General features: G+C 40.5%; 1 long non-coding RNA gene across 1 annotated transcript; it reads left to right on the top strand.

Annotated features, from left to right (window-relative positions):
- The first annotated feature begins 4,362 nt into the window (after positions 1–4,362).
- LOC134285055 (uncharacterized) lies at positions 4,363–11,483 on the top strand. Its single transcript, XR_009996117.1, has 4 exons — positions 4,363–8,571; positions 8,640–8,702; positions 8,759–8,821; positions 8,878–11,483. It is a non-coding gene; the product is annotated as an uncharacterized LOC134285055 (long non-coding RNA).
- Positions 11,484–26,502: the final 15,019 nt, after the last annotated feature.

The raw sequence follows: 26,502 nt of genomic DNA, 5'->3' as shown, positions 1-26,502 counted from the left end.
ATATTCCAGAAGAAATTCCCGGAGATATGTGGGGTTTCACCACATATTAGAGGATATTAAAGGAATTCTTGAAGGAATCTATGGAGGAATCCATGATGAAGCCACTGCAGGAAAGGATGGGAAAATTCCTGGAGGGCTTCTTTAATTATTATTATATTTTATTAAAAACACTTTACGAAATAAGTTGGCATTCGTGTCCAGCTTCTTTAATGCACCCTTGCAAAAGTTTCTGTAAAAATTTCTAAACATAACGTGTGAGGAAGTGCTGAAGCATTTCTTGGAACAAGCCCTGGAACACTCACTACCGGTACCCTGCAAGACATCAATGGGGGTACATATTCATGAAGGAGAAATTGCTCGAGAAGTCCCTTGAGCAATTCGTGAAAGAATTCCTGGTGAAGTTCCTGAAGAAGTATCTGGGGGAATTTCAGAAGATGTCCCTGAAGGAACTCATAAAGAAATGTCTGATTTGTTATCTCTTTGCATGACGTTTGTTTGAATTGAATACTAGTGAAAATTCATTAATTTGAGAAACTACCGGTTCCGGTTCCAGCATATCAGGGGAATTTGGTATGTTGTTTTTGTATTTTATGAATTAATATCACAAAATTCAACAAAGCTTGTTATTTAGTTACTTTGGCGTAAACTGAAAGACAGTTTGGATGATATAGCACATCTTAAAATTCCCTTGTCCGTTTTTTTTGTTGCTTTCATGATTTCGGGCATCAAAACTTTAGAAATAATGCTTGGGAAAACCCAGGTCCAGTGGTGCTAAAAACTGCTGACCTTTATACGAAACTCCCCAGAAACATCGTTGAAATATCGAACACTCATATTTATAAACTTGTTTTCACCCCAATAGTGTGACTAACTCTGTTCGGATCTTGTCTGATCTTTTCCTCTGATTACAATCCAAGAATAGGTATTCCCTGTGAGTAATGCTCGATTTATTTACATCTTGTCGGTCTAGCATTATTTGTGTTTGCGCTTGTTATATTTTTAAAATAACACGACGATGAGAGAGCTTCAAAAAGTGTTACACTTAGCGATGTCAGCTTATCGCCGCAGTTTATGTCGGAGCATGTTCTTTGTATTCCATCGTCAACCATCAGGTAGGTCGGCTCCAGAGGCACGTTCTCCTAATCATACGACTCGATGAGAGAACTTATGCGCTCCTGGTAATTGAAACAAAACCAACAGAAGGGAAGAAAAACTGCTGAGTGGTTAATTTATTAAAAAGGTTTCCAAACACTGCATACGAGGGATTTCTTCACTATAAAAAGTAAAATGAAGTAAACCGGTTCAAGTGAATATATTCAGCTTAACATCATAATAACAAAACCTCTTAAGCTAACATCTGAGCAGACGTAATGATAATTTTGACCACTATCTGTACACACCAAAAATCGATCGACGGTTTCAGCAAAATTTTGCTGAATTTTGCCGAGCTGAAGGTTTCAGCAAATATTTTGCTGAAATTCAGCAAAATTTTGCTGATTTGTTCAGTAAACTCTGCTGTTCACCAGTAACGTTTTGCTGAAATTCAGCAAATTTTGCTGAAAGTTCAGCAAAAAAATTTGCTGGACCCTTCAGCTCGGCAAAATTCAGCAAAATATTGCTGAAAGCGTTTAGTGTGTATGTTTCTGGATGATTTTTAACCTTATAAATAGTAATTTCTCACAACCTGTTATATTTATTTCGTTTAATTCGTATATAATGCGTGAATCAATATGAACGTCCCTCACACACAACTATGTATTTGTTTAAGTTGCCAATTCAGAGATGTACTAACTTGTGTTGGACTACTGTGGCGATTATAACACCCTGATGCAGTTATTCTATTCTTTTTTTTTTAACGAGTCGACAAAAAAAAAGTTTAACAAAAAAGCTTTGACTTCATTTCCAATTGGAAATACCTCTTGATCATCTTAGTCCGACTATTCCCGAGCAAAGATCGGCTGCCACTTTGTTCCCTACACAATGATAACCGAAAGCGCATCATTCTCGTTGGTAGAATACTGCTAACGGGATTCAAGCAAGCCGCGCTTTTAATCTGGTTATGTCTTTATGTTTCCGATTTTTACGATAATCGGTTGTTCACATGATGAAACCTAGGCCACTGAACACTATACATCTGACTGCGGCTTCCTCCAAGTCCAGCCCTTCGACACGCTCCGTGAAGGTAGATTTGTCCCCTGCGACATCGCACCAGACACTTGGCTGACTCTGTCAAAACGGACGAAAATAAAGCACGATCATCCAGCTCCCAGGGTACGATGTCCGCTCGATTTTCCTGCGTCTCGGTTGTATAGGGTTCGTCGATAAAGTAGATCTTACCACGTATGGCGTCCGATTCAGCAGCGTAGAATGCTTTTGGCGTTACTAATGGAACCGCGGCAACGAAGGTTGATAGCAAGACAATGCTCAGAATAACAACTTTCATTCTGAATGTTATTGGCAATGATCTAGGAGTTTGTTGTTTCAAAAGCGATCACATTATAACTAACGATCGAAGCGAGGATGATGCTCTCTCCCAGCGTTGGGATTCGTTCTTCGTGGAAGACAAGCAACAATGAGGGCCCATTTAGCCACAGCTGTAGACGTGGGTATTCAGTATGATCGCACTGAGGGTGCCGGGCTCGATGCCCGGTCGGTTCAGGAACTTTTCTTAGAGGAAATTTCCTTGAGTTACTTGAGAATAGAGTATCTTCATCCCTGCCATGCGATATACACATGCAAAATCGCCATTGACAGAGGAAGCTCTCAGTTAACTAAAAGCTGAGGAGCAGGCTTTGTCCCAGTGGGGACGTTACGCCGAGAAATGAAAAATACGCCAAAACAGTAATGATGATAAGCTGTCGTGTTGTGTTTTTTTATTCCCACTAGACTGTCCCATAAGTATGCAATAAAAATGCTCAAAAGAGTGGGACTTTTAATCGCATTTGCGCAATAATACGTCTGATTGTGCAATCCAATAGGAAAATAAATGCAAAATACTATAATTATTTGTATTAGTAAAAGTATGTGTCCCGCCGGAAGTGGCCTTTCTATACGAAACTTATGCATGCGGCACATCAAATCACGACTTTTCCGACAACTTGATGACCGCTCATCAAGGAAGTAGGCTAAGGGGCGATTACTTCACCTTGGCTTAAGTGTTAAGCCAGGTTTAACTGTATGGGTAAGCCTGGCTTACCGGTTAAGCCGAGGTGAAGAAATCGGCCCTAATACCACATTAGCAAAGATTTTTAAGTACAAGATAACCCACTCTTGCTTTTTTCCATACAATCAATCGACGAACACATTCGTTCGACAACAGCGCTTTCTTGCGCCAGGAAATCGAACTATTTGAACAACGATAATCAAAGCAGCTGTTGTGTTTCGCTGCGTCGTAAATGTCATTGGAATGAGTTGCTGGTCGGCCCTCATGGTGTGTTTGGGAGTAAACTCTTTTTTTTTTCATACCGCTCAATGCCCCTGCATAAGTCCTCATGAAGTCCGGACAGATTCCAGATTGTAATGCTTATCAAACGGTCATTAAACCGAAAGTGTCGTGTCTTTCTTGCCTTTCTGAGTTGTAACGACGAAATTCGCTTTATGTCGTCCCGCGAATCAGAAAGTAAATACGGGACCTAGTACTCTAGTCCCGAGAAACACGTCGTAATATGAGCAGCAAATTAAAAAAAAAATGATATTTTCGCAGTAACTACCAAACCTAGAGAAATTCCGTTATGAGTCTCGGTTGGGTGGAAACTCGTTCAGGTTTTGGTAGCTTGGTGTGAGCACTTATGTTACATAATAGTAAATTAAATTATAGAATAAAGTGGTCAGGGTCCCATGCAACGTTGGTGTTGTTGAAAACAGTTATACCCTAAGCAATTTCTTCTAGGAAGTTTTTGCAGGGACCGGTGGAAATGACGTTGGGATTGAGTTGCTGCCTGTGGTGTTGAGATGGCGTCCACACTAAAACCACATCATGGTATAAATGCTACTCGAACTCGAGCTTGATGAGCGCATTGTTGCAGTACCTACCGTGGACTCACATAAAGAATTGCATCCACAAAACCTCACAATTTTGTACGTGGAACCTTGAAGCACCGAAGAATGACGTCTGGTGTTCGTCCAAAACTTTCCTTGTTTATCTTTTTTATTCTTCAATCAAAGCCACCTGCGGCTTTGCGGCAATAAATTAGTTCGACCACGAGTCAACTGTGTCGCTGCTATCGGAAAAATGCGTTCGCCAGTTCAGCGCTAGAGTGGGTCATATTCTTTATTTATTATATTTGACATTAGGGACTGACAGTAGTGCCGAAACTAGTTTCAAGTTTTCGTCCAAAAGCGACTAAATATAAAATTGACCAAACCCATGCATGCGAAACAGCAAAGCGCGGCTTTTTTGATGGCTTGATAACCTTAGCAAGAAAATAGGCTCAAACCAAACCCAACCAACTACATTGAGGTATCGTGGTTTTTTTAGGTAACATGATGAACAGTTGCGAAAAATAGACGCAAGCCATATCAGTGTGTTACGGAACGGATTCCAGGTGTCCCGCCAGAAATGGTCAAATGTAAAAGAGAACCAATACATGCGACATATCATTGACTTATTCAGTAACATGATAAACGGTTAGCCAGCAAATAATCACAGACCATATTTGGGAGAACCGGTAGTGTTCCAGAACTGGTGATGAGACGAGTAACCCGCCGGAAGTGGTAAAATATAGAGGGAAATCAAACCAGAGCAGCGTTTTTGATAATCTGATTAACGGTCAACAAGAAAATAGTCTCAGGCCACATCTAGAACTACTAATAGTATTTTGGAATCGGTTGCGGGTGTTCCATCGGAAGTGATTTAATACTAATAGCGAACCAAAATCATGCATGCGATACAGAAAATCGCGGCTTTTTCAAAAAATTTCCGAACATTCAGCAAGAAAATAGCTTTCTGCTTTTGGCAACCCGATGAACAGTTGACTAAAACATAATCTCAGACCATATTTGAGACAAACGGAATCGGTTCCAGGTGTCCCGCCGAAAAAGGTCAAACGTAAAATTTAACAAAACCCATGCAAGCTGCACATCAAATAGCGGAATTATAAAGGTGAACAAAATGAATGTCAAAGCGATAAATCAAATTGCGGCTTTTTTGATAGCATGTAAACGTTGTGTAAGACTATAAGTGAAGAAATGGTCAAAGTCTTCATATATGCAAGAGAACAAAATCGTGACCAAAGCGATATCTTCAAATCACACCATTTCAGATCCCTGCGGTGAAAATGTATAGTAGGATGGATCAACGTTTTATGGAAAATATTTAATCTAATTGCATCAACACCTTATACAGTTTTTCAATCTTCAATCTCCTAATGCTTCTAAAATTATAGCTCACAATTTGGGTGCGGCTGGTTGAGCCCTCACTCTTCTCATTGCGATTGAAATTTGAATGAAAAAATTACACAATTGCTGAAATAAACATTGACGAAGATCACAAAGTGATCTGTGATTGTGAATAAAGTTAACCTTCCTCATGCATTAGCTGACGCTCACCCCGCTGCCGTAGTGGATGGAATGGGGTCATAATGACTCCAATACACGACTAGGGTTAAGGTGGTCAAGCAGTCAACTGAGAGGTCTGATATTTTCAGCTCTGTTTTGCTGTTGAACATAGCATCGGAATATGTATCATCAATAAGTTTCGAAAATCGATGATGGCTTTGTTAAAATTGTTGCTTTTCTATATGAAGTGTTTTCAGGGTTCAGGAACATTTTGGCTAACGTCGACGAAAAGTTCATGAGTACATATTCGACGAGAAAGGCACTATCACCGCTAGGTGGATTAATCTGTTTTTTTTCTTGAAATAATTAAAAATTCACCTATTTATTCTCTAGGAATTCTCTACGGTAGATTTCCCAACAATTTGATGACCAATTTGCTTTCTAGAGGTTTTGAGAACCGTCATAAAACCATGATAATTTTATTTTGGATTTATGATGGTTCTTATAAGTTCCTCAAAGCAACTCGACTTAAAAATGTTACTTTGATTCTATGAATTCCTTCTGAAGATTCACAAGGAATAAGCTTAGAATCTTTTGAAGCTTATCATCGGAAACCTCTCCAGGGAGTGCTTCAGAATTTCCTTTGAAGATTTCTTTAAAAATTCTTTCGAAGATTTGTTAATTAAATCATCCAGTGGCTTACACAATTTTGCAGATTTTTTCGGGGATTTTTTTTTCTGGGATTCCTCCAGAGATTCCTGCAGGTGTTCATGAGATTTCTTCAGTATTTCCTCCAAATATTCCTTGATGATTTTCTCTTAGGATAACTTCAACCATTTCTTGACGAATTTATTAGGATTTTTTCCAAAAGTATTTCCTTGGAATTTCTACGGAAATTCGATTAGAAATATCTCAATTTCTTGTGATCTAAGTATCTTATGTAGACGCAGACTCCAGGTATTCAGGATTTTTTTATCAGAAATTCGTCCACAGATTTCTCCAAGAATACTTCCAGAATTTTTACCCTGAATTTCTACTTTAATATTTTTTTCTAGGAATTCCACCAAAGAATTACCCTAATATTTTTTGGGTCCTCCTTAGATTCAATCAAAAGTATTTTCTAAGATTTCACTGAAGGTTTCTTCACTACCAACAAATTTTGCACCGGAATGTGGAATTTCGCTGAAGTCCACATAAACAAATGAGAGGTACAAGCAAACGGTCCAGCTTCCTAATCACGGAGCTACTCAGGCATTCTTTTATAAATTCTTGCTAGGATTCCTTTTTAGGAAATACGTTTGTCTCCAGAAACATAAATTTAGTGAATTCTAAAGGAATTCCAGCATGGAATTTCTTCAGAAGCTATTGCAAAAAGTTTTTCAGAAATTCTTCTCAAAATTTGATTATAAATCTTACAGGGATTGCATCGGAAATTGTATCCAGGGCTTTAAAAAGAATTCTTTTGAAAAAAATCCTTCAGTGATTTCTACATAAATTCCGACAAGGTTTGTTTTCAAAAATATCTCCCGGGATGTCTTAAGAGGTGTCTTAAGAGGTCTTAAGAGGTGTTTAGATGTGCCTTCAATGTTTTCAGAAGTTCTTCCAGAAATTGCACAAACACAAAATATTTTTTAAAGGACGTGATGGAATTTCAGAGAAATTCCTAATGGATTGCTTCAAAAAATCCCTCAAAATTTCCGGAAATACCTCTGGAAGCTCCTACAAGAAATTCTTGAAAATTGTGTGAAGAAATTCCCTTAGCAATTTCTTAAGATATCTTGTGCACAATTGTTGGATGAATATTCAGAACAATACCTTGGATAATACCTGTAGAAGCATCTTAAAATACGCAGAATACTCATAAATAAATAAAAACGTGAAAGGCTTATGGAGGAACTCTTCAAGTAATTCCAAGGAAAAAAAGGCTTGAGAAACCACTACAGGTGTTCCTGGCAAAATCTACAGAGTAAATTCCGAATGAGTCTCCTTAAAATGACTACGGAAATCGCAGACAAAGGTACTGGTGTAATTCTTGATGAAATCCCTCAATAAATTTTAAAGGGTACTCTCAAGGATTTTCTTAACGAACCCTTGGAAGAACTCTAGAAGAGGAATTATAATAGAACCCCTTAACAAATCCCGGGAGGAATTACGAGAGAAATTTCTGAGAATTGACCAGTTTCAAGACAAATCTTTTGAGAAATTTCTTGAGAAATTCCTGAAGAAGTGCCAAGACAAATTTCTGGGGGTATTCCTGAAAGAATCTCCTTAGAGAAATTTACGGATATGGATGCATTTTGAAGGGAAACTAAGAGAAATCTTTAGAGGAATTACTGCAGTCTATGAAATCCTTCTTCAGAAAATGTATGATAAACCTTCAAAGAATGCCCAAAGCAGTTTCTGGTGGTGTACCTGAATGTAATCCTGGAGAATTTCTAGAAATTTTAAGGAAAATTCTTGCAAAACTGGTTCTTGAAATGTGCTATTCACAACAAATTTTATGAAATAATAATGCATGGAAGAGTTTTCCCCCCCGCAAGCGAAAAATAGGCAACAAAGAAGAGACGGCAACAACGCTTTGTTTTTTCATTAGCAGATAATGACAAAGATCGTTCCCGAGTTTGTTTGCAACAAAAACGATAGGAATATTTGTCTCGTTCTCTTCACATCGTGATTTTCGCATTGTTTTTCAACTGAAATTCGACTTTAACGTTTGCAAAAGTTCTAATTCATCCAAATGCTTATAAATTCGACGATGTGGGTCGAAAATTTCAGCAGAAAAGCCGAAATATCAACACACGCACGGCAAGCGATGTTTGTTTTCTTGCTCTCGTCGCCTGACATGCGTTTGTTGCGGAGCGCCTTTGTTACTGTTGCCGCTGGGAGCACTGCCTTCTCTTGCTCATGGTGACATACGAATGACAGGAGCGAATTGTGTGTAGAATGAACAGAAGGAAATATTGAAACCAAAAGTGACTTGCAATCTGTGTATCTCAAACTATATTTAAAGGGCTATTCTATTTTAATAGCTCTATTTAATACTAGTAATTTGTTATTCTAATTATGGCTAGAGAGGTAACGAAAAGTAAAACTACATGAAATTAGACTACTAGGCTAAAGAAGTGAATTTGATTATCTTACAGAACTAGATTACAATGCTGGACTTATCTAAGCTGTCATATCAACTACAGTGAATGGATTTATAAGTAACTAAACAAGCATTCCTTGTGAATATTATATTCAAATATGTATCTTATTACAGCTACTATTAATTGTGCGCGATTAGGCAGATTAAGGCGATTTACACGGTGAAGACACTGAAAGTGTAAGTCTAAAATTATATGTAAACCTAACCTCAAAATTTAATGCATACTCTTGCAGTTTAAAGCTGCGCTAAACTATACCTACAGGTCTGGTGCTGCTAACAACCCAGTGTCCGAAAATGCAATCTGCTGCTCGCCGTAACAGTTACCAACATGCACCGCTTAGGACAAAGCGTTTGTTTTTCGGCGTGATCCGTTTTTCGTACCCTACTCCATGAACGTCTTTCAGGGTTCCGATAGTGTTTGTTTCAGGGCTTGTTCCAAGAAATGCTTCTGGAATTTGTCCCACGATTCTCTCAGAAATCCTTACAGATACTTTTGGAAGGATACAATCGAAGATTTTTTCCATGAAATTTCCCATAGCTATCTTTAGTAATTTCATCACGGATTCTTTCAGATTTCCTCCAAAAACTTCACCAGACATCCTTCCGAGATTTTTCGGTATGGGGCTGTCCATAAATCACGTGGTCTTGCTTTCTGAACTTTGGACCTCCGAAGACTGCTTTAATAGTTCCAAAGAGTTCTGACTTCTGAGGGGTTCATCCGGGAGTTCCTACCGGAATTCCTCCAGGAAGTCTCCTGGAAATTGCTCTAGGAGTTCCGCCGGAAATGTATCCCGGATTTTTTCTGGGATTTTTAATTTATATTTTTTCCTATATAAGTAGCATCGTGAATTATTTCAGGAGTTTGATCAGGAATTCCTTCAGGAGTAACTTTGAGAACTTCTGCAGGAGTTACTCCGGAATTGATCCAAGAATTCCTCCAGGAGCTTCTCCGGAAATTTCTCCAGGAGTTGCTCCAAGAATACCTCTGACAGTTTCACTGGGAATGCCTCTAGGAGTTTTACTAGGAGTTTCTAGAGGAGTTTCACTAGACATTTCATTAGGAATTTCATCGGGAACTCCTCGAGGAGATGCATAGGAAATTTCTCTGGAAGTTCTGTCGGGATTTCCTGTAAAAATAATCATAAGAAATCTCATTTGGAGGTGCGCTGGCATTTCACTGGGAATGTTTCCAATTTTGCTACTGGGAATTCTTCTAGGAATGCCACTGGGAATTTCTTAACCTTTCAGGACGCGCGCCTGTTTGATCCTAAAACTACACCGCGCTCGCGCTGTATACGACGAGCGAGGTTTTTTGGTAATGTTGTACTTTTTACAACAGCGCCCGTTCTGAAGGGTTAAGAAATCACTCCTGAAATTCGTCCATCAGTTCTTTTGCGAATACTTCCAGGATTTCTTCCGATAACTATTTCGTCGCTTATTTTATCTGTGCGAGTTCCACTACGAATTTCTCCAGGCTTTCCACTGAAAATTTTTCTAAGATTTCCGGTGGGAATTTCACTAGGAGTTGAACTGGGAATTTCTCCAGAAGCAATAGAGTGAACAGTAAAAACTATGCGTTTATTGACATTTTTTTTTTCATCACAATGTTGTGGTAAACACTACTGTTTGGATCTTTTTGATCTTTTCATTTGAGAACCACAAAATGGTATTTCCGGCAAGTAACGTGATTTATTTACACCACAAATACATTCACTTTCTTCAAAGCGCTATAAGCTATAATGTGTTTAAAGTAACAAATATCAAGAACAAGACATTTCTCTATAACATCACAGATAAATGAAGCAAACCATTTTCAGTTAATTTATTCAGCATTATTGCCATTTATTGCCATTTCAGGAATGCACTTATCTGAATTGAATTGCTACGAACGCTTTTGAACAAATCCAAAAAAAAGCGTTAACAAGAAGAGCTGCACTTGTACTTCAAATTTGAAATAGGAAAACCTAGGGTATCTTCGGCAGTTTTGTTCTCTTCGTGTACAGTGGTTTTAATCCACTAAGTTGACTCAAAATTTGGTCGTACCATTCAGCTTGGTAGGAAAAGTTTTGGAGCCGCTTTTGAGTTTAACGAGAAATCCTCCACGACCAAGGAAACTGAACTGCCGGAAATACTTCAGCTCCCAGCTGCCTCTGTCTTACTCAACTTCATCAAGCACTTCACTTACGTTAGTTGGAATATTGATCAAAGATGCTGCACATTTGTTATTATTCTTTTGTTAAATGTTTTTCAGTTTGTCTCTTGGATCGATGCCACGGATTTTGTCGAGAATCTTTCTTTCGTTGGCGGCGGCATCGTCCTTTCAGGCAAAATTGATCGCTGTTACATGGCTCTGAACACTTCTCGTTCGAGTCTGTAGGAGTGAAAATCATTTCCGAGGCACTTAGTCGATATGCTTCCGTCTGGGATTCGTAGCCTTGCATGACGTGCAATATAATAAGGTTGTGTACGTATGGAGTCACCGTCGGAACCGCGACAATGACAATTGATAGGAAAATAATGCTCAGATTTACAGTTTTCATTATGAATATTAGTCGCCAACGAATTGAGAGCTACTTGTCTGAAAAGCGGTCACATTATAACTAACAATCGAAGCGAAGATGATCCTCTCTTTAAGCGTTACAATTGGTTTATTGTGGGAAACCCGAAATGAAAATAGTTAGCTGTCGTGTTGTGAAATGTACCGTAATCCGGGGTAGCATTGACCAAAATAATCAATCTTAATTTATCAATTCCGATTTTTGAAGGATTCCAAGGATTTCTCCAGGGATTCCAAGAACTCCAGGGATTCCTTCAGGAATTCCTCCAAGGATTCATTCAGGGATTCCTTCAGGAATTCCTCCAAGGATTCATTCAGGGATTCCTTCAGGAATTCCTCCAAGGATTCATTCAGGGATTCCTTCAGGAATTCCTCCTCGGATTCCTCTAGAAATTCGTCCAGGGATTCCTCCAGGAATTCCTTCAGGGATTCCTTCGAGAATTCCTCCAGGGATTCCTTCTGGAATTCCTCCAGGGATTCCTTCTGGAATTCCTCCAGGGATTCCTTCGGGAATTCCTCCGGAGATTCCTTCGGGAATTCCTCCAGGGATTCCTTCAGGAATTTCTCCAGGGATTCCTTCGGGAATTCCTCCAGGGATTCCTTCGGGAATTCCTCCAGGGATTCCTTCGAGAATTCCTCCAGGGATTCCTTCGGGAATTCCTCCAGGGATTCCTTCGGGAATTCCTCCAGGGATTCCTTCGGGAATTCCTTCAGGGATTCCTTCTGGAATTCCTCCAGGGATTCCTTCTGGAATTCCTCCAGGGATTCCTTCGGGAATTCCTCCGGAGATTCCTTCGGGAATTCCTCCAGGGATTCCTTCAGGAATTTCTCCAGGGATTCCTTCGGGAATTCCTCCAGGGATTCCTTCGGGAATTCCTCCAGGGATTCCTTCAAGAATTCCTCCAGCGATTCCTTCGGGAATTCCTCCAGGGATTCCTTCGGGAATTCCTCCAGGGATTCCTTCGGGAATTCCTCCAGGGATTCCTTCGGGAATTCCTCCAGGGATTCCTTCGGGAATTCCTCCGGGGATTCCTTCGGGAATTCCTCCAGGGATTCCTTCGGGAATTCCTCCGGGGATTCCTTCGGGAATTCCTCCAAGGATTCCTTCGGGAATTCCTCCAGGGATTCCTTCGGGAATTCCTCCAGGGATTCCTTCGGGAATTCCTCCAGGGATTCCTTCGGGAATTCCTCCAGGGATTCTTTCGGGAATTCCTCCAGGGATTCCTTCGGGAATTCCTCCGGGGATTCCTTCGGGAATTCCTCCGGGGATTCCTTCGGGAATTCCTCCGGGGATTCCTTCGGGAATTCCTCCAGGGATTCCTTCGGGAATTCCTCCGGGGATTCCTTCGGGAATTCTCCAGGGATTCCTTCGGGAATTCCTCCAGGGATTCCTTCGGGAATTCCTCCAGGGATTCCTTCGGGAATTCCTCCAGGGATTCCTCCAGGAATTCCTCCAGAGATTCCTCCAGGAATTCCTCCAGAGATTCCTCCAGGAATTCCTCCAGAGATTCCTCCAGGAATTCCTCCAGAGATTCCTCCAGGAATTCTTCCAGAGATTCCTCCAGGAATTCCTCCAGAGATTCCTCCAGGAATTCCTCCAGAGATTCCTCCAGGAATTCCTCCAGAGATTCCTCCAGGAATTCCTCCAGAGATTCCTCCAGGAATTCCTCCAGAGATTCCTCCAGGAATTCCTCCAGAGATTCCTGCAGGAATTCTTCCAGAGATTCCTGCAGGAATTCCTCCAGAGATTCCTGCAGGAATTCCTCCAGAGATTCCTGCAGGAATTCCTCCAGAGATTCCTGCAGGAATTCCTCCAGAGATTCCTGCAGGAATTCCTTCAAAGATTCCTCAAGGAATTCCTCCAGAGATTCCTCAAGGAATTCCTCCAGAGATTCCTCCAGGAATTCCTCTAGAGATTCCTCCAAGAATTCCTCCAGAGATTCCTCCAGGAATTCTTCCAGAGATTCCTTCAGGAATTCCTCCAGAGATTATTTCAGGAATTCCTCCAGGGATTCTTTAAGGAATTCCTCCAGAGATTCTTTCAGGAATTCCTCCAGAGATCCCTTCAGGATTTCCTCCAGAGATTCCTTCAGGAATCCCACCAGAGATCCCTCCAGGAATTCCTCCAGAGATTTTTTCAGGAATTCCGCCATAGATTCCTTCAGGAACTCCGCCAGAGATTCCTTCAGGGATTTTTCCAGAGATTCCTCCAGGAATTCCTCCAGAGATTCCTTCAGGAGTTCCTCCAGAGATTCCTCCAGGGATACCTTTAGGAATTCGTCCAGAGATTACTTCAGGAATTCCTCCAGGGATTCCTTCAGGAATTCCTCCAGAGATTTCTTCAGGAATTCCTCCAGAGATCCCTTCAGGAATTCCTCCAGAGATCCCTTCAGGAATTCCTCCAGAGATCCCTTCAGGAATTCCTCCAGAGATCCCTTCAGGAATTCCTCCAGAGATCCCTTCAGGATTTCCTCCTGAGATTCCTTCAGGAATTCCACCAGAGATTCCTCCAGGAATTCCTCCAGAGATTTCTTCAGGAATTCCGCCATAGATTCCTTCAGGAACTCCGCCAGAAATTCCTTCAGGGATTCCTCCAGAGATTCCTTCGGGAATTCCTCCAGAGATTCCTTCAGGAATTCCTCCAGAGATTTCTTCAGGAATTTCTCCAGAGATTTCTTCAGGAGTTCCTCCAGAGATTCCTCCAGGGATACCTTCAGGAATTCGTCCAGAGATTACTTCAGGAATTCCTCCAGGGATTTCTTCAGGAATTCATCCAGAGATTTCTGCAGGAATTCTTCCAGGGATTCCTTCAGGAATTCCTCTAAGGATTCCTTCAAGAATTCCTCCTGGGATTCCTTCAGGAATTCCTCCAGGGATTCCTTCAGGAATTCCTCCAGGAATTCATTCCTTCAGAAATTCCTCCAGGGATTGCTTCAGGAATTCCTCCAGGGATTCCTGCAGGAATTCCTTAGTTCTTAAAATTAATCGAAAAATTTATCCATTGATTGATTGATTTGTCTTTATTAAAGAGACTTTCAGCCCTTGGCTGGTTCGTCTCTATAAGAAATTTATCCAGAGATTGCTTCAGGATTTTCTACAGGGTCCATAAAAAAATCATTCAAAGATTCTTTCATGAGTTCTTCTAAGATATGCGCACATCAAAATCTAGCCAAAGAAAATCAAGCAGTAATAATGCATTCTAACTTATCCCCAAACCAACTTATTATATCTGTCATCTTGGGCTTTGCGCTTGAGTCCTTCCGTAAAGTTTGCGGAATGCTGGTCTTCCTTCTGAAATTCCTTTTCGGAAATATTTTTATCTTCCGAGATCCCAACTAACACAGATTACATCTTGGGAAATTCAACCTTCAAAAAATGTATTATAAATCAATTATAAGCGTATTAGAATACATCTTGAGTTATTTTTAGGTTCTAATTAAGTTGACCGATAACAAACAGCAAAAATTTGCATTGATCAAACATCATCTTTACTATGTATGCCATACATTGATTACACAAAGATACAACAAATATGGAGCTTCAAATACACAAGTAGGCTAAAACAGCGGCTAACATTTTCGTCATAAATACATAACCTTATATATATCGCGATTTCCATGGTCTAAATCGTGGTTAATCGTAGTAGGCCAAAGAACTCATTAGGAATGAGACGTGTAAGTTCGCCTATTTATCTCGGATGTTATAATTTCAACACCTGGCAGATAATAATCTCTACTAACGAGTCCGAAACAGATGCTTAAGCCTTATTTGTCGGTATAGCACTTGGTATAGCATCAACCTATCTGAAGAACCTAAACGTTCGAACTATGCGCTTTAGCACAATTCATGGTTTATAAATGTTTTATCTCTAAAATTGAAAGGTAAATTCTGAAACCGTATCACCGCTTACGTACCTTGTACTTATTTTAAACCATTTCAGTGGACAAGACATTCGAACTGTAGCGCTTCTTCAATCCAAGAAATTGCTCGGCATGAACAACATATGCTGCAGTCAGATGGTTGACAATAAAATCATTCTCCGGAAAACATGTGAATTCCACCATGACCGTGCCTGTCTCTCACTTTATTTCTACCTTTCGAATCGTCCGTGGATTATTCCAGACACTGAATACAGGCTACTGATTGATCCAAAATTTCTTAAAAACTATTGCAAAATCCGACGCTGACGGGCAACAAAAATAACCTCATAATGCAAAACCAATGTTTTGACATTTTGACAGATTTGGTTCTGCTAAGACATATAACTCAAATAAGACATAAGAATATAACTCACACTATTCTAGTTATTTTGGTGTGTACTGTTTGCTAAACAGAAATAAATAGATACATATGTTAAAAATATGCTATTTTGACGTATTTTTGAAGGATATTAAAAGTTCGCCGTAATTCATTGTTGAGCTGTTCAAATGATGTAATTTCTAAGTAGTTCTGACTTACTTAGCGTAACATGTAAAGAAATATTTATAATCCTTAGAAAAATCATTTAGATTACAGTACCGATTAAAACAATGGCGGCTTGAGACAAGCTGACTATTATTTACCTATAATTGTGATGATCATACAAACAAATATTGGTTTAAAACAATACCAATTTCACTGGAAAAAAAATCAGGAACGTGTCTTGAGCTTATTTATAAATTTGTTCAAAATTCATGTAGTTCTTGGATTTTTTGTAAGATTCACCGAGAATCTGCCATGTTGTGTCATAAAAAAAATATCTAAAAGGAGGCATTATTTGGATTGTTTTCGGTACATTATTTTTTTATCTCAACGCATTACGATGGCGCTTGAAATATGGAGAAGTAAAGTCGGCAGTTTCACCACAAATCTTAAACCGCAACCTCAGAAAGTCCCATTTATTTTTTTTATCTGAGTGCTTTGTATAATTTGACACCATCATTCGGAATATATTTTTCTGGTTGAAAATCTCAATGTTATTATGTATTTACACAAATTCTCCACTGTGCCACTGGGTGTTATATGTGTTGTCCGTTGTCAAATGTTTGTAATGTTCAGTCTGTAGAGGCCGCAAGGTTGAAGACGGTGTGATTGTCTTTTTTTTTATTTTATTTAGATTTTTTTGCTGATAGTTTTTACGCTTCATGTATTTGAATGCCATATTTGAATGTTATAAAAATGTTTTCTTCAAATTATATTACTCTCGTATATCTTAATTTCAACCTATGCAAGTGGTATTTAATATATATGTTTTCTGACAGTCGTATCACCTCAAAATAGCTTAATTTTAACTAATGGATGCGGTTATTTTATCCTAGTATTCTGGAAGTTACTCTGTTTGGCAAATAGTACAATTGCAACTAATGATTACTCAAAAGGTAGTTGACACGTACCATGACTAAAATTATTGGCACTATAAGTGAATTATAAAACATGTTATACAACTTATAAGATGTTCTATAAGCCGCCATTTTTTGCGATGTTTTGAATATATAGGTGTCGAATATTCAGTCTATATTACTAGAAAAATACTACCAACTAAGTATGAAACATGAATTTTAAACACTTATATAACAACATGTGTTACTTGGGATTTCATCGAATTTTCAGGGATTTTTAGGAATTTCAGCAAGGAATTTCTTCAAAAATTCTTTCATGGAGTTTTTGTTCAGAAATTCATCTTAAAATATGTATGATATATGTAAATTTGAAAAAAAAATCTTCGGAAATTATTCACAGGGCCTCCAGAAGAGTTCTTTGAGAAATTCCTATAGTAATTGCTGCAGAAATTCTAACAGGATTTTTTTTATCAGAAATATCTGTGGTTATATCAGAAATATCTCCAGGTTGCTGAGCTAGCATTAAAACATCCCATGTTCCAATTCTTGTCGTTGTTAAATGCTAAAAGTCGATGCGCATAAATCTCCTATCCACTCTTATGGAGCTGCAATCTTAGATATAGCTTCCGGTGGAGGAGCATTTCACATTCAACCGCTGGATGCCAGTACAGACGCTGTTTGAGCCGCACCTCCTTGGCGCACAGACGCTCGGGACGTACCTCTTCAATCTAGCTGAAGTCAGAAGAACATAAGTTCTAAGGCTTCACTATCAACTAAGCTCACAACTCGCAGCTCTGGTGGTTTTGTCATCGCTTGACCCGTGGAAGCATGAGATAGGAGCTTGGGAGAACCAGAGCTATGTTGGACGCTCCTTGTCGACTCACCGTTTCGCAGCCTAACCCCATTTTACGGTATGTAGTACCAGATTATCATTCATCGTAGGGTTTCCCCAATGTAAATAACGATAGCATCGTATATTCTATTCTTGACTTCGCAATCAGTATTAATTGTTGTGCGCACAAGCCAAGCCATTGACACGGTTTTATGAAAAATAAAATGGAACAATTGTCGGACCTGAGAACGTTTTGGGTTCAGCTTTGGTCCCATATCAATTATACAAAATTGCCGTTCGATCAGAGAAACTATATTTTATCACATACATTTTTTAATTTTCGTACGATTTATTGCTGACTGACACAATAGTGTGCACACACCTTCAAAGTATGATTGCAGCGCAGGACCACGGATCAAGTTGGGGTCTTCGGAGCCCTTATTCCTTGTAAATAAAAGAAAATAAAAGTCCACCGAAGACGTCGATACAATTCGATGGAAATGTGCACTTTTATCACACTTTTTATGCGTACCAGAAGAGTGTGATAGTCCGATTTGGGGCAAAATTTACAATACTATGGGGAAAATAACGTGCCTATCTGGGTCATATTGGCCCCACCATCCTACTAGGGTTAATAACAGTCCACCGATGTCAGCATATCTAAATACACAGGTAAGATTTTCTCGCTAATATTCATGTATTAGCGAGAAAAGGAAAAACAGTAAAAAATGAATTTGAAGCTTGCGCTTATTTGTATGGACACGTCACAATTTAGCTAACTTTTTTGAGAAATTAAGCTCTCAAGAAAAGGAACTGCTGAGCCATTACCAAGGAACACGGAAATTCTACCAGAAGCTCAATACATCCCGCCACGGCTTCGTGCCGTGAGCCAAAATATGCAGGGAGGGCAACGGAGGAAACGGCTCGCCGATGCAGCAGAGGACGGTAATGAGCCAACTCCCACGCTGAGGGAAGTTAAGGATGCCATTCATCAGCTCAAAATCAACAAAGAAGCTATCGCAGCTGAATTCATCGAGATGGGTTCAGAAAAGATGGCCACCTGTCTGCACCGGTTGGTAGTTAGGATCTGGGAAACCGAACAGCTACCGGAGGAGTGGAAGAAAGGGGTAATCTGCCCCATTCACAAAAAAGGCGACCATTTCGAATGTGAGAACTTCAAGGCGATCACTATTTTGAATGCCACCTACATAGTGCTATCCCAGATCATCTTCCGTCGTCTGTCACCTAAAACGAATGAGCTCGTGGGAAGTCATTAAGCCGGCTCCATCGACGGCCGGTCGACAACAGACCAGATCTTCACCGTACGGCAAATCCTCCAGAAATACCGTGAATTCCAGGTTCCAACGCATCACTTGTTCATCGTTTTAAAAGCGGCATACGACAGTATCGACCGCACAGACCTAAGGAGAATGATTTTCATAAAATCCGGTCAATTTGTGTGCTTTGCGGACGACATGGACATTATCGCCAGAACATTTGGAACGGTGGCAGTACAACACAAAGGCGGAATCGACGATATGTGACGATAGACGGGGATACCTTCGAAGTGGTGGAGGAATTCGTCTACCTCGGATCCTTACTGACTGCCAACAACAACGTGAGTCGTGAAAATCGAAGGCGCATCATCAACGGAAGTCGGGCCTTCTACGGGCTCCAGAAGAAGCTGCGATCTAGAAAGATTCACCCACGCACTAAATGCACCATGTAAAAAACGCTAATAAGACCCGTGGTCCTCTACGGACACGAGACATGGACCATACTCGAGGAAAAGCTGCAATCCATCGGAGTTTTCGAGCGGTGCTAGCTAAGGACGATCTTCGGCGGTGCACAGGAGAACAGTGTGTGGCGGAGAAGGATGAACCACGAGCTCACTGCACTTTACGGTGAACCCAGCATCCAGAAGGTGACTATCAGTAGGTCGGCTCTAGAGGCACGTTCTCCTCCATTCGGGAAATTTGTGCCATCGCCATGAACACGAGCCTATTCATCATTTACCTGATGGAGAAGGGAAGGAAAAAGGATAGGACATGGGAAAGGACAGGTAAGGGAATAGGATCGTCATACTCGCAAAAGCGTACCACAATGGGTTCACATAGCGTCCTGAAAAGGACACTGTAATAACGCATAAGCGTGCCACAATGGGTTCGAACAGCGCCCTGAAAAGGGCACTGTGATAATGCATAAAGCGTAAAGAGAGCCTATAGCTCTTTACCACAGCGGGTCAAGAACAACAGAACGTCCTGAAGATTCAGGTTTCTGAAGTCAGTTTCACTTAATAAGTGTTTCCCGAGTACTCGGAAACGCAATTGCGCAAAAACTGGACAGTTACATATTAAATGATACGAAGTTCCATAATCGGATTCACAGCTATCACATGCAAATGAATCAGCTTGCTGAATATTCGCCATGTGATAACTGAGTCGGCAGTGGTCAGTCAATGCTTTGACCAGCATGCTGCAATTCTGCTTTGACAGATTTGTTAGATACTTCGCCACCCCTAGAGATGGCTCAGTACAATACAATTTTGTTTGACGACATGACTCCAAACTATTCCAGTATTGTTTGTGCTGAGTGGCAGCCCAGGTGTCAATCCGAAGCTTCACCCAACACTTGGATACCGGAATAGCTGGCTCAGGGCCAATGAAGTCATGTGATGCTCCAGTGCGAGCTAACTCATCAGCCAATTCATTTCCAGCGATGGAAGAATGGCCAGCTACCCATACAAGGTGAACAGCGTTTGCTGAATTCAGCTCCTCAATTTGAGTTCGACAAGCGATAACTATCTTCGACCTGGAGTTGGCCGAAGCAAGTGCTTTAATAGCAGCCTGGCTATCTGAACAGAAGTATATTACTTTGCCCATTACGTGCTGCTGAAGTGCTGATTGCACTCCGCACATAAGAGCAAAGATTTCGGCCTGAAAAACGGTGCAGTGTCTGCCAAGTGAATAAGACTGATACAGCCTTAGCTCACGAGAATAAACACCAGCACCTGCTCGACCTTCGAGAAGGGAGCCATCAGTGTATCATACGATGCCGTCTGAAATACTTCTCTCCAGATAACCAGATATCCACTCTTCCCGGGAAGGGAATTTCGTGGAAAATGTCCTATATGGAAAATTACAAGCAATTGTAAGATCACTTGGAGCAAGGACAACTTTGTCCCAATTCACCAAAAGTGGAAACAACGAGGTGTGTGTTGAACTGCGGTTCACAGGAGTTTCCTCTAGTAAACCGAGTACCCATAGGCGGTAAGTGCAAGAAAGTGCTTCTTGTTTGAGATGAATGTGTAGTGGGGCAACGTCAAAGAGAACTTCGAGCGCTGCCGTGGGAGTTGAAGAGAACGCTCCAGACATCGCCATTAAGCACATCCTTTGAAGATGGCCTAACTTTGATTGGACCGTTCTCACTTCGTCCTTTTGCCACCACACAAGGCATCCATAGGCCAATATTGGCCGAACAACAGTTGTGTAGATCCATTTGATATACTTGGGTTTTAGACCCCAAGTTGTACCAAAGGTTCGCCGGCATTGCCCGAAGGCCATACAAGCTTTCTTGATTCTGAACTCAACATGAGGTGTCCAGGAAAGCTTGGAATCAAGAATGACTCCAACGTACTTTACCTGTTCAGTCACATTGATTTCAGAATCAAAGAGACGTAAAGTTCGAACACCATTACGGTTTCGCTTTTCCGTGAAAAGAACAATAGATGTTTTACTCGGATTTACCGAAAGGCCATATTGGCGACACCAACCCTCAACTACCTGAAGAGCGTTTTGCATCAGGTCGAAAAGGGTGCTGATGCACATACCGACTAACAATGTTAGGTAGTCGTCGGCAAAACCATAAGTAGGAAAACCGCTATTATTGAGTTGCCTCAATAGCGTATCTGCTACGAGATTCCATAAAAGTGGTGATAAGACTCCCCCTTGGGGGCATCCACAAACACTCAATTTCCTAATCGCCGCTTGACGCAATGTCGAGAAGAGATGTCGGTTTTTGAGCATTTGGCGAATCCAATTGGAAATCATTGGAGATATACCATGACCCCGTGCGGCTTCCAATATGGCATCGAAAGGCACGTTGTCAAAGGCACCCTCGATATCTAAGAAAACACCCAAGCAGGATTGCTTTTGAGCGAATGCCTTCTCGATATCGTAAACAACTTTGTGTAAAAGAGTCACAGTGGACTTTCCAGATTGGTAAGCATGTTGGTTCACATGAAGAGGCACATTGGCCAGATGAACATCACGGATGTGATGATCGACTATGCGTTCTAAGCATTTCAGAAGAAAAGAGGTCAAACTGATAGGTCTGAAGCTCTTTGCTTCTTCATACGACGCGCGACCCACTTTCGGAATAAACTTCACAGTAATATCCCGCCAAGATTTGGGAATATACCCTGTAGCAAAACTGCAAACAAGTAGTTGTTTCAAAACATGTTTGAAATGATCAAATCCCTTCTGAAGTAAAATAGGATAAATCCCATCTGCCCCAGGAGATTTGAAAGGAGCAAAGCTATTAAGTGCCAATTCAATCGATTCTAAAGTTATGATACTCCGAGCCGAAGCTAAAGAATCATAACTACAAGAAAAGACATCAGGTTCATCCGAAGATGTAATATCCACACATCCGGAGAAGTGTGTACTGAATAAACATTCTAAAACTTCCTCATCACAGGAAGTGAAATCACCATTTGGCAAGCGAAGTTAGTTCACTTGAAAATCCTTAGATTTTGCAAGGATTTTGTTCAATCGACTGGCTTCACTCAGACTGGAAACATTTGTACAAAGGTTTTTCCAGCCGGATCGTTCAGCAGACCGAAGAGCTTTCTGGTAGGCCTTGCGAGCCGACCTGAAAGCCTCCGATCCAGCCGAACGTCGTCTGTTCCAACTCTTTCTACATTGTTTCCTGAGCTTCGCCAGATCGGAGTTCCACCAAGGGGTTCCTCTTGTGGTCTTCACAGACCGCAGAGGGCAGGCTTCTTCAAAAGCTTCCATGATGAAGGCCGTTGTAGTATCAACGGCATCATCTAAATCACTTGGAGTGTCAATTGATGGTGAGTATCCATGAAATTTGGCTGCAACCAAATCGGTAAAGAGATCCCAGTTGGTTGACCGGGGGTTCCTGAAACGCAAAGTTTGCGAAGTAACATTCACATGTTCAAACAAGATGTAGCGATGGTCAGATAAAGATTCTTCATCTGACACATGCCAATTGGTCAGCTCGTGACTAATTCTGCTAGAGCAAAGCGTTATGTCTAACACTTTCTCTCTAGCAGATATCATGAAGGTTGGGCGGTTGCCTATGTTAAGTAATCCAAGATCTGTACTACTTAAGTATTCCATCAAACTGGAGCCTCTCAAATTGATGTCTGAGCTGCCCCAGATTATAAGGTGAGCATTAGCATCACTACCAACAATTAGCGGAAGGCCTTTTGAAGTGCAGTATGCAATGACTTGCTTGAAAGCATCCGTAGGGGATGGTTCATCATGCGGTAAATAAACCGAACAATAAACGTATTTCCTGTTGAGGTTTCCAACAGATACATCTATTGTGATAGCACATACATCTCTGGTAGTTAGTTCAGAGATGAGTGTAGCAACGATTGCGTTGTTGACAAGCACACATGCTCGAGGCATGACACGTGAGTTTGCCATTTCATTTTTACTGAAAGTAGCAAACACCGGATTCACAAGGTTTCCTAAATAGAAATCCCCCTTACAAAAGTAAGGTTCTTGGACTAACGCCACTTGGGCTGTACCATTTTGCATAAGTCTACAAAGATTGATCGTTGCTGTTCTTTTGTGCTGAAGATTGATCTGAGCTATCCTAACCGTAGCCACTACCCAAACTAGGCAAGATTAAACTCTTAACAATCACAGCACAAAAAAGAACAGCAACAATAAAGCCAGATCGGTATCGATTTGAGTGTGCCAAAGGCGAGGATTCACAGAATACACTGTGTAAAACGCATAATGCGAAACCATATAGGTGAAAATCTAAACTAATTAATAACATCTCCATAATCCCGCCCTTATTCAGCCTCAAGTATGAGATTGAAGAAGGGCAGCTGATTATCTCGGAGAAACACAAGGTCCACCGCGCTATTGCTCCGGTTAGCACAGTAAGGGCAAATACTGTGGAGGGTGCCCTGGTACTCCACAGGCTCCGTTTGCGATTAGGTTTTTATAAGACCCCCTAACCATTCATTCCTAGGCACGGTAAGCGTAAAGCCGCATAACACCATGAATTAGGGGTCACCTGATTAGTGGATTCCTACCACTGGAACAGACGGTCCGTAGTGCTATTCATAGCCAGTTGAACTAACCGCTACCGACACTACACAGCTATCTAGGCTGATCGGGAAAAGAAATTAATATTGGTGATCAACTTCATACGGACCCGAAAAGCAACGTGAGTCGTGAAAATCGAAGGCGCATCATCAACGGAAGTCGGGCCTTCTACGGGCTCCAGAAGAAGCTGCGACCTAGAAAGATTCACCCACGCACTAAATGCACCATGTAAAAAACGCTAATAAAACCCGTGGTCCTCTACGGACACGAGACATGGACCATACTCGAGGAAAAGCTGCAATCCATCGGAGTTTTCGAGCGGTGCGAGCTAAGAACGATCTTCGGCGGTGCACAGGAGAACAGTGTGTGGCGGAGAAGGATGCTCACTGCACTTTACGAGCTCACTGCACTTTACGGCGAACCCAGCATCCAGAAGGTGACTAAAGCCGGAAGAATACGGTGGGCAGGGCATGCTGTAAGACTGCCGGACAACAACCCTGCAAAGCTGGTGTTTACATAAGAAGGCGTGGAGCGCAGAGAGCACGATGGGTGGACCGAGTGGAGCGTGACCTAGTGAGCATTGGGCGCGGCCGAGGATGGAGAGCGGCAGCCGGTTCTATGACAAAAGGTCGAAGGTCATAAGGTCGACGGTCAAAAGGTCGAAAGGACAAAAGGTCGAAGGGTCAAAAGGTCTAAGGGTCAAAAGGTCGAAAGGTCAAAAGGTCGAAATAAAAAAATTAACTAGGACAAAAGGTCGAAAATACAAGTGGTCAAAATGTCGAAATGCCGAAATGAAAATAAAACTTGGACAAAAGGTCGAAAGGGCGGTGGGTCAAAAGGTCGAAAGGTTGTAATAAAAAATAATAAGGACACAACTTCGAAAGGAAGAAAGTTGAAGGTCAAAAGCGCAAAGGCTGTAGTTAGTAATACAACTGGAAGAACCAGGTTAGGTTCGAAAAGCGGATTTCAAATTTATTCAAGTATCTGCACACTTTGTACAGCACCTAAATGTATTCTACTATAATTTTATCACATCGAACTAGTTGCTATTGCGTTGCTATCAGTTTTCTACCCTGTACATGGTAGAATGATGAGCACGAGGATGTTTATGTGTAACTCATGTTTTCGATTTGGGATATATTATGAGTTGCCGTAAGCCGATATCCAAGTTTCAATATGCTCAGAAGAGGGTCAGGGAGAGCAACTGACGAAAGAATACAAGTGCCGGGACTGGGATTGAACCTATGACCATTCAGTTATGAAGTGAACATGTGACATCTATGCCACGGTCCCCGGCATTTTAGTAAATCGTTGAGGGAGATCTCTTTGGAAATATCTTAAGTCAAATTAAAAATAACCGCTATGATACTAAAACTAGAAAGAACGACCTATTTTATTTAAGAAGGCAAAATATTATGAACAATTATATTATTAGCATGTACGCAAAAAGTTCAAAAAGCATTACTTGAAAGAACAGACAATTTTTAAAAGAAGGAAACAGCAATGATGATCACGCCTATAGCCGTAAATATGTTACCCCAAAGAACTGTCAATGTTCAAATGGTTGATATAAGTTTTACAATTTATAAGTATATCAGTCAATCATACACAAAGCCCAACTTAAAGGATAGATTCCCACTCCGGACGGGAAATGATGTCGAATTCCTGGGTACAGTGTATTATTATGCTTGTTATACAATATACAAGTTAACGCAATGGCAGGCGATGGAAGTCCTTCATTTTATAAGGACTGTATCGGAAATTAACTATAAACGTTCACAATTGCCTGAAAAATAATCTGTTCGAAATAAACATAACTTTATTTTTGGAGATACTATATAAATCTCTAAAATAAAGAATGGCAGTTCTGATTTTCAAAAAATAATCATTTAATTTGGACTTTTATCTCAAAGATTGCACACATGTTTTTAAAATTTTGGACACCTCCTAAAAATTTAAAATTGCGAAAACTGTGGGAAAATATTTAATTTTTTCACTTATTTTTGCGCAAATATATTCTTTTCCAGAATGCTCATGATGTAGGAAAATTATTTTTATCAAGAAAAATTTCCTCCGCAGTTTAGGGCAATTCTTAAAAATGAAAAAAGGCCATTTTTCGAGGAACTCTTTTTTTATGCGTCTTCAAAGAACGATTACGCAAATAAAATATACATAAAGTTGAAAAATTTGATTTTTTTTTCGATTGGGTTTGTATTTAAATCTATTGAAGAGGTAGTTTTGCCAGAGAACGGAATTTTATAACCTCTAAAGATATTTAAAACAGAACGTCAAAGTTCGACCAAAAAGTAGGTGTTTATTTGGGATAGACCATATTCTTAATGTTGAAGGTTTTTCTATCCAAGATAAAAAATTTAAAAGTCGGTTTTGAGTGATATGTTATGTGTACATAACTGCTAGTAATAATCATTATTTTCCAGATTTTTCTCCGTACAGATTTTTTTCGCTAGAGATGTTTGAAACGTTAAAAAAATTAAAATTAAAATGCTGTGTGTACAGATTGTTATTTTGTGTGGTATACTCATAGAGCCATATTTTCAATAATACTAAACATTTTCCAAATTTCTTCAAGCTGCTCTAAACTTAATTATATTGTGAAGATTTCATAGAAGAACCGGAATGAAAAGATCAACCGTGCATCGAGATAGAGCATTTTGAATGTTTATAGTTAATTTCCGATACAGTCCTTAACTGTGGAATTACTTAACCCGTAGGCTACGGGGCTTACAACAAAATTTCAAGTCGCTGCCAAAGACGCAAGCATCAATATTTTTCAATGAAATTTTGAGGTTCACTTCACTATTAGTTGTAGTTTCAAC

The sequence above is a fragment of the Aedes albopictus genome, chromosome 1 (assembly GCF_035046485.1).
Source record: "Aedes albopictus strain Foshan chromosome 1, AalbF5, whole genome shotgun sequence".
Classification (NCBI taxonomy): domain Eukaryota; kingdom Metazoa; phylum Arthropoda; class Insecta; order Diptera; family Culicidae; genus Aedes; species Aedes albopictus.
This window is presented reverse-complemented; position numbering and strand designations above follow the sequence as displayed.